At 39.0% G+C, this 15,638-nt stretch overlaps 1 protein-coding gene and 1 non-coding gene across 2 annotated transcripts in view; both read right to left on the bottom strand.

Moving 5' to 3' along the window:
* Positions 1-15,638, bottom strand: part of RNF169 (ring finger protein 169) — a 112,420-nt gene that overhangs the window by 7,863 nt on the left and 88,919 nt on the right. The gene's annotated exons all lie outside the window — the stretch shown is intronic.
* Positions 1,367-1,502, bottom strand: LOC128566217 (small nucleolar RNA SNORA2/SNORA34 family). Its single transcript, XR_008374505.1, has one exon. It is a non-coding gene; the product is annotated as a small nucleolar RNA SNORA2/SNORA34 family (small nucleolar RNA).

Genomic DNA, 15,638 nt, shown 5'->3' with positions numbered 1-15,638 from the left:
ATGACATCATCTGTATTAAAGGGTCACAGCATTAGGAAGGTTGAGAACCTTTAATCCATTACATTTGAGCTTTCAAAGACCTAAATCCTAGTGAATTAAGAGATTTCAAAAACACATGATTTCTGCCTTATATATTACATTATAACCCAAGCCAAACTCCATAGGACTTGTATACAGAAGTCCACTACACTATAGCACGGTAAGTGCTGTAGGATACCAGTTATACAGTTAAACTTTGTGTTTTCTTCTATGAGTTGTATAGTTTTGGCCCTTACATTTAGGTCTTTGATCTATTTTGAATTAACATTTGTATATGGTGTGAGGTTAGGGTCCAACTTCATTCTTTTGCATGTGGATATCTAGTTGTCTCAAAATCACATGTGAATCTTTATGTGTTAGAATTATATACAGATGACTATTACATACCCCATAGAGTATAAGCAGGAATACTTAATTTCTTACCTTTATTTCCTACTCTCCAACTCTTGTCTAAATATATGTCTGTTCATCAAGCATTTATCATGTATTTACTATATGCCAGACACTGATGGGTACTATCCTGGCACTGGGAATACGGAGAAACATGACACACAGTCTAGGCCTTCAAGGAATTAGAATCCAGTGGCACAGATAAATAAATACAGTGAAAGAATGTAACCAAAAAAGTATGCAGATGAGGCAGAAATGGCAAAAAAAGAGTTATCGATTGCAAGAGGGACTTTGCCTAACAATTGCAATCAATGTAACCTGGCTTATTGTACCCTCAATGAATCCCCAACAATAAAAAATTAATTAATCAATTAATTTAAAAAAAAAAGAGTTATCAGTAACTTGAGATGGCATGAGACCAGGATTGGAAAAGCCTTCCTGTAGCATGGGCATTCTGAAGGATAAATAAGAACCTGTCACAAGTCAAGGTATGCAGGTATCGTAGCTATGCAGACGATCCCAAACAAATTATTTCCTCAGTTGATTCTATTTAACTATGGAATGGAATACATCATATCTACTTTTTTTTTTTTTATTGTTGACGATTCACTGAGGGTACAGAAAACCAGGTTATACTGATTGCATTTGTTAGGTGAAGTCCCTCTTATAATTGTGCCCCGTCTCTAAGAGGTGTGTAACACACCATAACCCCCCATCTCTATTTTTTTTTTTCATACTGTAGAATTATCTTTTTATTTTGGGTAAAAACCCACAGTCATTTTGGGGAGTTATAATTAAGATTTAACAGCATTATAATTCTAACAAATAACTTAAATATCCTTGTGAGATAAATATAGTAATATTTTACGGGTATTTTGGAACCTGACAGTATTAAGACTACAAATCACACTAGCCTACATCTATCACCAATGACTCAGACTGTTTCTTTCTAATGAATTGACCATTACATTTCCAAAGTTCTGAAATGGCCAAGAGACCATAGAAAGATAATTCTTTAGGCTCCTACTTGAACCAACAGCTTCAGCAAACTGCTGGCCTTGATTCAGGGCCAACCCTATCTCTATTTCATTTATTTTTTTTTTTTAGAGACAGAGTCTCACTTTATGGCCCTCGGTAGAGTGCCATGGCATCACACAGCTCACAGCAACTTCCAACTCCTGGGCTTAAGCGATTCTCTTGCCTCAGCCTCCCGAGTAGCTGAGACTACAGGCGCCCGCCACAACGCCCAGCTATTTTTTGGTTGCAGTTCAGCGGGGGCCGGGTTTGAACCCGCAACCCTCGTTACATGGGGCCGGCGCCTTACTGACTGAGCCACAGGTGCCGCCCCCATCTCTATTTTTAATGCGGCAAAAGATTTGCTTTTAAATTATTACTCTACCAGGATCAGCTCAGAGAAAACTAATAAAGGAGGTAAGGTACATTTCTAGGGTGCCTCTTCCCTGTCTCTCAGGAAAGCCCCATCCACAGTGGCTTCTATTCCAGAATTTCTGTGTTATATCTCCCATTCAAAACACTCCCATCCTATGTCTTATGGCTATATAACGTTAATAAGAGAAAGTAAAAAAAGTTTCTTACCAAGAAAGTTCAATGCTTACACAAATGAACAATGTCAGTGTTGTACACTCTTGTGGAAAACACACTTTGGTGTAGATAGGAAATTTCAACATCAACCTGTAAAACCTTGATGGGCTTTAAAAACAGAAATTCATTTGTACTCCTAGAAATCAACTACTTCCAGTAGTACTGAAGAAGGCTTATCAAAAGCAGAATGAGGCTGAAAACTAAGCTTCTTGTGCCAAATAATTACCCACATGTGATTGCAAAGGAAAAGTTCTTTTTTTTTTTTTTTTTTTGAGACAGAGTCTCACTGTGTCACCCTAGGTACAGTGTTGTAGCATTACAGCTCACAGCAACCACAAACTCTAGGGCAGGAGTCCTCAAACTTTTTAAACAGGGGGCCAATTCACTGTCCCTCAGACCGTTGGAGGGCCAGACTATAGTTTAAAAAAAGAAAAACTATGAACAAATTCCTATGCACACTGCACATATCTTATGTTGAAGTAAAAAACAAAACGGGAACAAATACAATTCACACTGCTTCATGTGGCCCGTGGGCCGCAGTTTGAGGACGCCTGCTCTAGGGCTTAAGCAATTCTTTTGCCTCAGCCTCCCAAGTAGCTGGGACTAGCGCCCGCCACAATGCTCGGCTATTTTTTTTGTTGTTGCTGTTGTCATTGTTATTTAGCAGGCCCGGGCCAGGTTGGAACCCAGCAGCACCCTAACCACTAACCTACAGCGCCCAGCCAAAGGAAACATTCTTGAAAGAAATTAAAAGTGCTACTCCAGTGAACACATGAATGTTAAGAAAGTAAAACAACAGCCTTGTTGCTGATATGGAGAAAGTTTTAGTAATCTAAGTAGAAAATTAAACCAGCTACAAAGTCTCCTGAAGCCAAATTCAGGAGCAAGGCTCTAACTTTTTTCATTTCTATAAAAGCCGATAGGAGTGAGGAAGTTGCAGAATATAGCAGGAAGCCAGCAGAAACTGGTTTACAAAAGAAACCAATCTTTCTTTTAAGGGAAGAAGCCATCTCCTAACAAAAATGTAAGGTGAAGCAGCAAGTGCTGATGAAGAAGCTGCAGCAGGTCATCCAGAAGATCCAGCTAAGGATCATTCATGAAGGTGGGCTACACTAAACAAGAGATTTTCAACATAAACAAAATAGCCTTCTAAGGAGATGCCTTCTAGGACTTTCATAGCTACAGAGAAGTCAAAGCTTCAAAGGGCAGGTTGATTTCCTTGTTAGGGGTTAACGCAGCTGGTGACTTAAAGGTTGAAGCTAAAGTTTCTGAAAATCTTAGGGCCTTTAAGAATGTGGCTCAAGCAGCTAAGGAGCCAGCCACATACACCTGAGCTGGGGGGCTCGAATCCAGCCTGGGCCCACCAAACAATAATGACGGCTGCAACCAAAGAATAGCCAGGCATTGTGGTGGGTGCCTGTAGTCCCAGCTACTTGGGAGGCAGAAGCGGGAGAATCGCTTGAGCCCAGGAGTTGGAGGTTGCTGTGAGCTGTGATGCCACAGCACTCTACCCAGGGGGACAGCTTGAGGCTCTGTCTCAAAAAAAAAGAAGAATTATTATACTAAATCTACTTTGCCTGTGTTATTTAAATGCAACAACAAGGATCAGATGACAGAACATCTGTTTACAGAATAGTTCCCTGAATATTTTAAGCCCCCTATTGAGATAGCTCAAAGAAAAAGATACCTTTCAAAGTATTAACACTCACTGACAGTGCACCAGGTTATTCAAGAACTCTGATGGAGATGTACAAGGAGATCAACGTTTTCAAGCCTGTAAACACAACATCCATTTTGCACAGCAGAGGTGAGCAGCCTCCCCATATCCCTCACACCACCACCTGAGCTCTGCCTCCTGTCCCATCCCCCACCCTTCCTGGACCATGGGAAAATGATCTTCCATGAAACCAGTCCCTGGTGCCAAAAAGGTTGGGGACCACTGCTCTAATGGATCTGGCAAAGTAAATCAAAAACCTGGAAAAGATGCCATTAACATTCATGATTCATGGGAAGAGGGCAAAATATCCACATTAACAGGAATTGAGAAGAAGTTAATTCCAACTTTCATGGATAACTTTGAGGCATTCCAGACTTCAGCAGAGGAAGGAACTACAGATGTGGTGGAAATAGCAGGAAAACTAGAATTGGAAGGGGAGTCTGCAATGTGACTGAATTGCTACAATCTCATGATGAAACTTTAATGAATGAGGGGTTGCTTCCTAATGGATGAACAAAGAAAGTGGTTTCTAGAGATGAAATCTACTCCTGGTGAAGCTATTGTGAACACTGTTGAAATGCTAAGAGTTTAGCATATTATTACATCAACTTAGCTGATAAAGCAACAGCAGGATTTGAGGGGACTGACTCCAATTTTGAAAGAAGTTCTACTGTGAATAAAATGCTACCAAACAGTATCTATGCTACAGAGAAATTGTCAGCAGAGGAAGAGTCAATGTGGCAAACTTGGTTATTGTCTTATTTTTTAAAATTGCCACAGCCACCCCAACTTGACCTTCACTTACCACCACCTTGATCAACACCAACACCTTTCACCAGTGAGCCTTCAACTCACTGAAGGCTCAGACAATTTTTAGAACATTTTAGCCATAGGGATTTTTATTTTTTTAATTTTTTATTGAGGCAGAATCTCAAGCTATCACCCTAGGTAGAGAGCCATGGCAGCACAGCTCGCAGCAACTTCAAACTCCTGGGCTCAAGTGTTTCTCTTGCCTCAGCCTCCCAAGTAGCTGGAACTATACACGCCCCACCAAAACGCCCGGCTATTTTTTGTTGCAGTGGTCATTGTTGTTTAGATGGCCCAGGCAGGGATTGAACCGGCCACCCTCGGTGTATGTGGCTGGCGCTGTAACCACTGTGCTATAGGTGCGGAGCCAAGCTATAAGTATTTTTAAATTAAAGTATATTATTTTTCCAAACACAATGCCATTGCACACTCTAATAGACTGCAGTATAGTTTAAATGTAACTTTTATATGCATTGGGGAACCAAAAAGATTCGTATGACTTGCTTTCCTGCAATATTTGCTTTACTGCAATATCCACTTTATTACAGAAGTCTGGAGCCAAACTTTTAATATCTCCAAGGCATGCCTATACCTTTTCTGTTCCCCAGTTCCTCCATTAGTGCACCTTTTTATGTAAAATATTTCCTAGTAGACCATTTTGATTTTTAATAGAGATGGGGCCTCTGCTCTTGCTCAGGCTGGTCTCTAACTCCTGAGCTCAGGCAATCCACCTGCCTCGGCTTCCTAGAGAGCTAGCATTACAGGCATAAGCCACCATGCCTGGCTAAAACTGAACATTTTTAATATTATAATGTGATAACTATGAAAATCGGATTTCTTTCCTCCTGAGGTTTGTTGTTCTGTGTTGTAGTCATTGTTTGTTTGTTCGATGACTCTTTTGAACAGATTCTTTGTCAAATGTCATTAATGAAGTCTCTGTTCTGTTAGCTTAACAATCAGTAAGTGATTCAACACAGAGTTCCTTAAATCCCAAGATTCGGGTGGTTTTCTTTTTTTTTTTTTTTTTTGGCTTAAACATTTACTTATTTGCTATAAACTTTTAATTAATTTCAGGAGTCCCAATAAAGTTAAGTTTGACTATTTTTGCCAGTTTGTTCACTGCTTTTGTGGAAGGATGGGCTTTTGGACTTCACTATGATGCCATTTTTGCTGACATCACCAGGCAAAGTAGCTTTTAAGATACAGATAATATACTGAATTATAGAGCAAGAAAAGTGTTTTATTATCATAGCACCACTCCGAAGCCCAAGCAGTACTTCCAGCAATGAAGTGTAAATTCTGACACTAAATCAATAAAATCAGGAAAGTAAACAAATTGTATAAAATATAAACATAATATGTATATACAGATAATATTAGTATTGTTATTATAGCATTTCTAGTATTGTTATTATAGCATTTCATCAGGGAAATAGTCTTTAAAGTACTGGCTGAAAATAGTCAAGAGTAGTAAATTTGATGATGTCCTTAGGAAAGTGTTGAACACCTTCACTAAAAAAATAAGGAAAGTAACTGCTCCTCCCTCCTTTGTACTCATCCATTTCTGTATGCCCAGACTCTAACATAACGGCTGGCACAATAGTGGATATATTCAATAATTTTTTACAAATGAATAACAATAGGTGCAGGAATGCCTCTTTCTCTTAAGGAAATGAAAGAAAATTCCAACATTTATTAGTAACCCATTTTCTGTCAAGCACTGTGCTAAGTGTTTTAAACACAGTGTATCTCATTGAATACATATAGAAACTCTATCATCATCCCAGATGTATAGAGAAATGAGAGAAGTGATCCACTTTTCTCATCCACAGTCACATAGCTAAAGTAAATATTTAAACCTATAGTATATCTATGATTTTAAGATTGGTGCTTTTTCCACCATATGATACTGATCTAACATTCTACTCTACTGTGCCACAGAACAGACCTAACACATCTAAGGAAGCTTTCTACCTGAACACATAATGAAGCCATAATCAAGAGAAAGGGATTGTCTGAAAGCCCAACTGGCTTAAAATTTCCACTGCCAAGTGACCACATGGTTTCTGGGATGTCTAGAAATACCCACACTCATTATGGGTCTGAGTTACAAATGAAGAAAAGGAGGAGTAGCCAGTAGAAACATGGAGCTGGAAAGCCAGAAGATGTAATGCTTATAAAATACTGCTTAAAGGGTTTCAAATGATAATATACATACATGATATAAAACATTAGATAGCTCATGCTCTCAACCACTTCATTACTCTCTCTGTCTCTCACATATTCATTTCCTAATAATATTTTCAGGTCTGAAAGAGGTGAGTCTCATTAAGAAGCTATCATCTGCTCAGGAGGCTGAGGCAAGAGAATCGCATAAGCCCAAGAGTTAGAGGTTGCTGTGAGCGTGTGACGCCACAGCACTCTACCCGAGGGCGGTACAGTGAGACTCTGTCTCTACAAAAAAAAAAAAAGAAGCTAGAGGCTGGGCGGTGCCTGTGGCTCAGTGACTAGGGCAGCAGCCCCATATACTGAGGGTGGCGGGTTCAAGCCTGGCCCCAGCCAAACTGCAACAAAAAATAGACAGGCATTGTGGCGGGCGCCTGTAGTCCCAGCTACTCGGGAGGCTGAGGCAAGAGAATCACCTAAGCCCAAGAGTTGGAGGTTGCTGTGAGCTGAGATGTCACAGCACTCTACCGAGGGTGGCAAAATAAAAGTCCGTCTCTAAAAAAAAAAAAAAAAGAAGCTAGAGGCTGAAGAAGACTCTCTCTCCAGTCTCTGAAAGACGTTCCCATACTGTCTCTTTAATATTTCAATAGATTTGGGGGTACAAGTGTTTTTTTGTTACAATGATGTATTAGAGAGTATTTGAAGTCTAGGCTTTTAGTGTACCCATCACTTAAACAGTGTACGTCATAGCCAATAGATAATTTTTCACCTTACAGCCCTTCCTGCTTCTGAGATTCCAATGTTCTTTACCCCATTCTATGTAATCATGTGTACTCATAGTTTAGCTCCCACTTATAAATGAAAATGTAGTACTTGGTTTTCCATTCCTGAGTTACTTAGGATAATGGCCTCCAGTTCCATTCAAGTTGCTACAAAACACATTATTTCATTCTTTTATTATTTTATTTTATTATTTTATTTTTTTGAGACAAAGTCTTACTCTGTCGCCCTCGGTAGAGTGCCGTGGTGTCATAGCTCACAACAACCTCAAACTCTTGGGCTCACGCAATCCTCTTACCTCACCCCCCTGAGTAGCTGAGGTGCCCACCACAACACCCAGCTAGTTTCTCTATTTTTAGTAGGGATGGGTCTCGCTCTTGCCCAGGGTGGTCTTGAACACCTGAGCTCAAATGCTCCACCCACCTTGCCTTCCAGAGTGCTAGGACTACAAGCATGAGCCACCACACCCAACCTATACCACGTTTTCTTTATACACTCATCAGTTGATGGAACATAGGTTGATACCATATCTATAAAATTGTTAATTGTGCTGAGCTAAACATACAGATCTAAGTGTCTTTTTGATATAATGACTTCTCCTCCTTTGGGTAGCGACACAGTAGTGAGATTACTTGATCAAATGATAGGGTCTACTTTTAGTTCTTTGAGAAATCTCCACACTGTTTTCCATAGAGGTTGTACTAATTTACATTCCTACCAACAGTGTATAAGTGTTCCCTTTTCACCACATCCATTCTAACAGCTCTAATAGGGGCAAGGTGAAATCTCATTGTGGTTTTGATTTTAATTTTCCTGATGATTTGTGATATTAAGCATTTTTTTTTCACGTTTCTTGGCCACTTAATACATTGTCTTTTGAAAAGTATCTGTTCACATTATTTGCCCACTTTTAATGGGGTTATTTGGTTGTCTTTTTTTCTTACTCATTTGAGTCCCTTGTAGATTTTAGAGAATATTCTGTATCCCAAAATGGTCCTTTGTTAGATGCATAGCTTGTGACTAATTTCTCCCATTTTGTAATCTATTTACTTAAGCTGTGCAGAAAGAAGCTTTTTAGTTAATTCCCATCTGTCTAATTTTGTTTATGTTGCATTTGCTTTGGGGTCTTAGTGATACATTCTTTGCCTAGGCCAATGTCCACAAGAATTTTTCCTAGGTTTTCTTCTAGAATTTTTATGTTTTTATCCTTATATTTAAGTCTTTAATCTATCTTAATATTTATATATGGTGAGAGATAAGGATCCAGTTTCATTCTGCATGTGACTATCCAATTTTCCCAGCATCATTTCCCCAGTTTTTGTCTGCTATGTCAAAAATCAATTGGTTGTTATATATTTGGCTTATGTGTGGGTTCACCATTCTGTTCCACATTCTATTTGTCTACCTTTATTCCAGTACCATGCTGCCTTGGTTACTATAGCCTTATAGTATAAGGTGAAGTCAGGTAACATGATGCCTCCAAATTTGTTCTTTTTCTTAGGATTTTTTTTTTTTTTTGGCCTATTTCACTTTTTGGTTCCATATAAATTTTGGGAATATTCTTTCTAATTTTGTAAAAAAAAAAAAAAAAAAAAAAATGGTGTTGGTAGATAGGAATTGAATCTGCACATTACTTTTGATAGTATGGTGATTTTCATAGTATTGACTCTTCAAATCTGTGAGCAATGGGTGTTTTTTCATCTATTTGTATCATCTATAATTTCTCTCCTCGTAGAGACCTTTCACCTCCTTGGCTAAGTATATTTCTAGGTACTTTATTTTTCTACATCTATTGTAAATGGGACCGAGTTCTTGATTTGGTTTTCAGCTTGGTCATTATTGGTGTATAGCAGTACTACTGATTTGCATACATTGATTTTGTAACCTGAAGCTTTACTGAATTCACTTATCAAATAAATATAGGCATCTTTTGGAGGAGTTCTTGGGGTTTTTCTAGGTATAAGATCATATTATCAGCAAACAGAGATAATCTTACTTCCTCTTTTTTTCATTTGAATGTCCTTTAATACTTTCTGTCACCTGACTGCTCTGGCTAGGACTTCCAGTATTATGTTGAATGGAAGTGATCAAAGTGACATCCTAGTCTTGTTCCAGTTCTTAGGGGAAATGCTTTCAACTTTTCCCCATTCTGCATGATGTTGGTTATGAGTTTGTCTTATATTGCTTTTATTATTTTTAGATATGTTCCTTCTATGCCTAGTTTGTTGACAGTTTTTATCATAAAGAAGTGCTGGATCTTACTGAAGGCATTTTTTGCATGCACTGAGATGATTTTTGTTTTTAAATCTGCTTATGTGTTGAACTATATTGACTTGTGTGTGAACCATCCTTATAACCATGGGATGAAACCCACTTGATCATGATGAACTGTCTTTCTGATGTGCTGGTAGATTCAGTTTGCTAGTATACTGTTGAGGATTTTTGTATCTATATGGGTCTGTAGTTTCCCTTTTTTTGTTGTGTCCTTTCCTGGTTTGGGGGATATCATCATACTGGCTTCCCAGAATGAGTTAGGGAGGATTCACTCCTCAAACTTCTGAAATAATTTCAGTAGGATTTGTGGGCAGGTTTTCTGCCTCTTCCTGACCAAGGGAGATGGAGTTCTCTGGAATCTTTATCTTGTTTCCCAGCCCTGTGCACTTCTAATAGCACGAATTATATTGGGACACCCAGTTTAGTCTCCAGACCAGTAGGTATGTAGTGCTTGCAGGCTGAGAAAGCCAATCCCCATACAATTCTGTCAGCCAGTGATTTAATGGTTGTATAATTAATTGCGTTTATGGACTTGTGTATGTTAAACCAGCCTTGCATCCCTGCAATAAAACCTACTTGATCGTGATGTATGATTTTTTTAATGTGTTGGTGAAGATTCCTTCCTTCTCAATTTTCTGGAATAACTTCTGCAGTACAGGTATAAGCTCTCCTTTGAAGGTTTGATAGAATTCTGATATGAAGCCATCTGGACTACAGCTTTTTTATTTGTTGGGAAACTTTTTATTGTTTCTTCAATCTCAGTTCTTGAAATTGGTCTGTTCAAGAGATCTACTTCTTCTTGGTTAAGACTAGGGAGAGGGTACGATTCCAGATATTGATTCATGTCCTCCATCCTGTCAAATTGCTGGGCGTAGAGTTTCTCAGAGTATTCAGAGATGATCTCTTGCATCTCTGTGGCATCTGTTATTTCCCCTTTATCGTTTCTGATTGAGGTTATTAGAGATTTTACTTTGTTTCTAGTTACTCTGGCCAATGATTTATTTTTTCAAAAAATCAACTTTTCATTTCACTAATATTGTGAATGATTCTTTTGTATTCAATTTCATTAATCTCTGATTTAATTTTGGTTATTTCTTTTCTTCTGCTGGGTTTGGGATTAGACTGTTCTTTTTCTTCTAATTCCATAAGATGCTTCGTAAGTTTGTTGATATGCTCTCTTTCTGTTTTTCAAATGTAGGCAGTTAATGTGATAAATTTCCCTCTTAACGATTTACTCTTTTATCTCTTCTTGAATTCAACTATCATTCAGCATAAGGTTAATTTCCAAGCCTTTGTGTAAGGATTAACATTTTTGTTGGAGTTTAGTTCTACCTTTATTGCCTTGTGGTCTGAGAAGATACGTGGCACAATTTCCATTCTTTTAATTTTGCTGAGGTTTGATTTGTACCCTAGGATGTGATCAATTTTGGAGTATGTACCATGGGCTTATGAGAAAATGAATATTCTTTAACTTTGGGATGGTGTGTTTGTATGTGTCTATTAATCCCATTTGTTCTAGGGTCACATTTAAGTTGTGTCTTTAGTTTCTATTTAGAGAATCTGTCCAGTCTCTGGCTATTATGGTGCTATAGGATATCATATAGCTCAGACCCATCAAAATGTTTCATCAATCTGGGAGCACTGAAGTTGGGTGCATAAATATTTACAATTGAAATGGCTTCTTGTTGTATTGTTCCTTTGACCAGTATAAAGTGTGTTCATCTTTGTCTTTCTTAACTATAGTTGCTTTAAATCCACTTGTATCGGAAAATAAGACTGCAACCCCTCCTTTCTTCTGATTTCCATTTGCTTGAAATACAGTTTTCCATCCCTTAATCCTGAGTCTTTATTTGTCCTTCAAGGCTAGGTGTGTCTCCTAGAGACAACATACAGATGGCTTGTGCTTTTTCATCCAATCAGCCAGCCTCTGCCTCTTCAGTGGTGAATTCAGTCCATTGACATTTATTGAAGAGAATTCAGTGTGTGGAGTTCTGTTCATCTTACTTTGTGAAAGTCCATTGTGTAGTTTTATCCTTTGTGCCATTGTGGAAGCTAAGTTTTGACCTTTAGCTTCTGGGTGTTTACTCTGCTGGTAGTCCATTGGGATGGTCTGTGTTGAGAATAGGTCTAAGTATTTCCTGTAGAGCTGGTCTTGTGGTGAATTTCCTCAGTGCTTGTATATCTGCAAAAGATTTGATTTCTCCATTAATTTTGAAGCTTAGTTCAGCAGGATACAGAATTCTGGGCTGAAATTGTTTTGTTTAAGAATGTTGCAGATGGATGACCATTCTCTTCTAGCTTAGAAAGTTTCAGTTAAAAAGTCTGCTGTCATCCTAATGCTCTGCCTCTGTAGGTCAGTTGGTGCTTACTCCTGGCTGCTTGCAGAATTTTTCTTTCATCTTAACTTTGGACAGGTTCATTACTATGTGTCTTGGAGAGGCACTGTTTGAGTTGAGATGACCTGGGATTTTTTTTTTTTTTTTTTTTTTTTTTTTTTTTTGCTTATGCCTTCTTCATTAAGTTTAATCATTTCTTTGCAGTTTTGTTTTTTTTGGCCAGGGCTAGGTTTGAACCCACCACCTCTGGCATATGGGGCCAGTGCCCCACTCCTTTGAGCCACAGGCGCCGCCCGATGACCTGGGATTTGATATCCATCTGAAAGGACTGTGTCGGGGGTCTTTAGTAAAACTTGTAAGTTTTCATTTATGACAGTCTCCAGTAGGGTTTCCATTCCTTTGGGACAATCTTTTTCTCCTTCAGGAATCCCTATTATTCATGTTTGAACACTTCATGGAGTCTCATAGTTCTCTAAGTGCCTGTTCTGCTTTCTCTCTCTTTTTTCCTGCCTCTTTAACTACCTGGATTAACTCAAAAACTTTATCCTCTAACTCTGAGGTTCTTTCTTCTCCATGGTCTAACCTATTTTTGATACTTTCTACTTCATCTTTACAGTCCCTGATTGTCTCCTTCATTTCCTTAAGCTCTGCCATATCCTTTCCATATCCTACATTCTCATTCAACTTTTGGTTCTATCTTTCCATTTTCTCATCCATTCCTTTTATTGTCTCTATCACCCATATTTTAAATTCTCTTTCTGGCAAATCCATTAATTATTTATAGGTGGAATCTCCTGCAGTAGCTGCCTCCTGGTCCCTTAAGGGAGTTGTTCTGTTTTGGTTTTTCATGTTGCCCGAGTTTTTCTCTTGGTTCCTCCTCATGTGTTCTTTCTTCTAGTTTACCTCCTTATCCTCTTTTTTTCTTCTCAATGCCTCCTTTGCTTCAAATTACTTTTCTCAGAGATTAGGTCTTGAAGTGGCCTCAGCCTGAGCAAAGCCAAAGTCTTCCTTGTGGCCAAAAAAAAAGACATCCTTGCTTTTGATGACAATGTGTTGTAATATGTCACCAGGACACCAGATGGAGCTGTGGTTTCTTTCTTTCTTTTTTTTCTTAGAGACAGAGTCTCACTTTATCGCCCTGGTAGAGTGCCATGGCATCATAGCTCACAGCAACCTCCAACTCCTGGGCTTAGGCAATTTTGCCTCACCCTGCCGAGTGGCTGGGCCTACAGGCACCCGCCACAATGCCCAGCTATTTTTTTGTTGTTGCAGTTTGGCCGGAGACAGTTTTGAACCCACCGCCCTCAGTATATGGGGCTGGCGCCCTACCCACTGAGCCACAGGTGCCACCCAGCAATGTGGTTTCTTTAGATGGAGAGCACAGCCAGCAACCTCTATGGTCCTTATTCCTAACTTAGTTGCCTTCGGTGATCACCTGTTTGTTTCCTCAGCACTCAGACCCCATTGGGTTGGGAATCTTAAAGCTCATAAGAATCATTCAGGGGCAGGTCTCAGAGTGCCCCCTGACACCAGTTCCCATGGGTAGGGGAGACCCTCAGCCTGTCCCAAGAGTGGAGTTCTGATCCTGGCAAGTGGAATTAAGATGGTAATACTTGAGGCCCCTGCTAAGACCTTCTCACAACCTTCCCACAATGGCAGCCCCCTGGCTGCTGAAACCTTCTCAGTATGGCTATCCTGCCACCCATCAAACCTGTGGCAAATCCACTCCAATTGACATTCGAATCTGGTTGCTGTATATTGTTCGAGTCCTACTCTTCCAAGCTTTCCACTCAATGCACAACTTCCCCCAACAACAACAACTGAAAACTCCAGAAAGACTTCCTCTGATCCTGGGCCTCTGTGGAGGGCCAGCCAATCCCAGCCCATGGCAATTACTTGCCTAAGTCATCAGATTTTCATCTCTCCAGATCATAGGCTGTATCCAGCTCACCATCTCCTCACTGTGCTCCCTGACCTACAACTCTGGGTAAGGTCCCCACACCATGTACGGCTGGGTTCTCTCTTTTTCTCCAGTCATTCTAGGAGAGCTCAGCTTAGTGATCCTTCTAGTCCACCATCTTGCTCCTCACTTTGAATTTTTCAAATGAAAATAGACTGACCTGCTAGTAAGACACACATTCAAAATCTACTGATGCATTCCTTTCAAAATAACCATCCCATCAGTCATGTCTATTTACCTTTACCTCCATGCTTTTGTGCTTAAGAAAGAAAGGTTCATAAAGTAGATAAGAAAAACAAATGGCAGATTTATTTGATTCAAATAAGGGTGTAAAGTCTTTAAAAGTTCTCACATATGTACTCTCTTCAGAAAAAGACTTACAGAGAAAATCTATTCTTTTGTACTGCTTAACAGACACAAAAAACTGTATCTGAAATATCCCAAAACTATAAACAGTGCTAATTTTTTTATTATGATAAAATATACATAAAATTTATCACTTTAACCATTTTTAGGTGAATAGTCATGTTGTTGTACAACCATCACTATGCTACTTATTTTTAAATATATCCATATTCAGCATCTCATGGTCAGTACAAACAATTCTATTTTGTTTCCCTAAATATAATTTGGAACTGAAACTTAGTATTTATCTAAGAAAAGGCATATTCTAAATAAGAAATTCAATCCACTGTATTACCATAATTGATTTTTCAACCTGATTTCATGACATCAACACACTATTTCCTTAAAAAAAAAAAAAAAATCCCTACCAACTAAATCCAATTTATTGTTTTAATAACTATACTAATAATTGAACTCCACACACAACCTTGAATGTTTGGAAGAAAACAAGCTCTGAAATCCCAAAATGTATCATACTGATTACAAGTATTTCTTTCTTTTTTCTTTTTTTTTTTTTTTGCAGTTTTTGGCGGGGGTTGGGTTTGAACCTGCCACCTCCGGCATATGGGGCCGGCGCCCTACTCCTTTGAGCCACAGGCGCCACCCGATTGCAAGTATTTCTTAATAGTTAAATCTTAAATTAAAATTTTTCTATTAATTAGTCCCAACATGGTTCAATGATATAGGGTAAAAGGTATATATATGGGCTAGGAGCTAGAAAAGAAGATATGTAGGGCGGCGCCTGTGGCTCAGTGAGTAGGGCGCCGGCCCCATATGCCGAGGGTGATGGGTTCAAACCTAGCCCCGGCCAAACTGCAACCAAAAAATAGCCGGGTGTTGTGGCAGGTGCCTGTAGTCCCAGCTGCTTGGGAGGCTGAGGCAAGAGAATCGCGTAAGCCCAAGAGTGAGAGGTTGCTGTGAGCCGTGTGACATCATGGCACTCTACCAAGGGCCATAAAGTGAGACTCTGTCTCTACAAAAAAAAAAAAAAAAAAAAGAAAAGAAGATATGTAACAGATATCCAAAAGCCACTTAAATCAAAAGCACACTCCTATACAGGCTTTACAATTCTGCCTATTAGAAAATAATTTTCTAATTTCCTTGCAAGGCATTTCTAATTAATGACATAGTAACCTACTCCTCCCCCCTTTAAAAGAATGAA

This window comes from Nycticebus coucang, chromosome 14 (genome assembly GCF_027406575.1).
Source record: "Nycticebus coucang isolate mNycCou1 chromosome 14, mNycCou1.pri, whole genome shotgun sequence".
In the NCBI taxonomy this organism is placed as follows: Eukaryota; Metazoa; Chordata; class Mammalia; order Primates; family Lorisidae; genus Nycticebus; species Nycticebus coucang.
The sequence above is the reverse complement of the archived record's forward strand: the minus strand, read 5'-3'. Positions and strand labels throughout refer to the sequence as shown.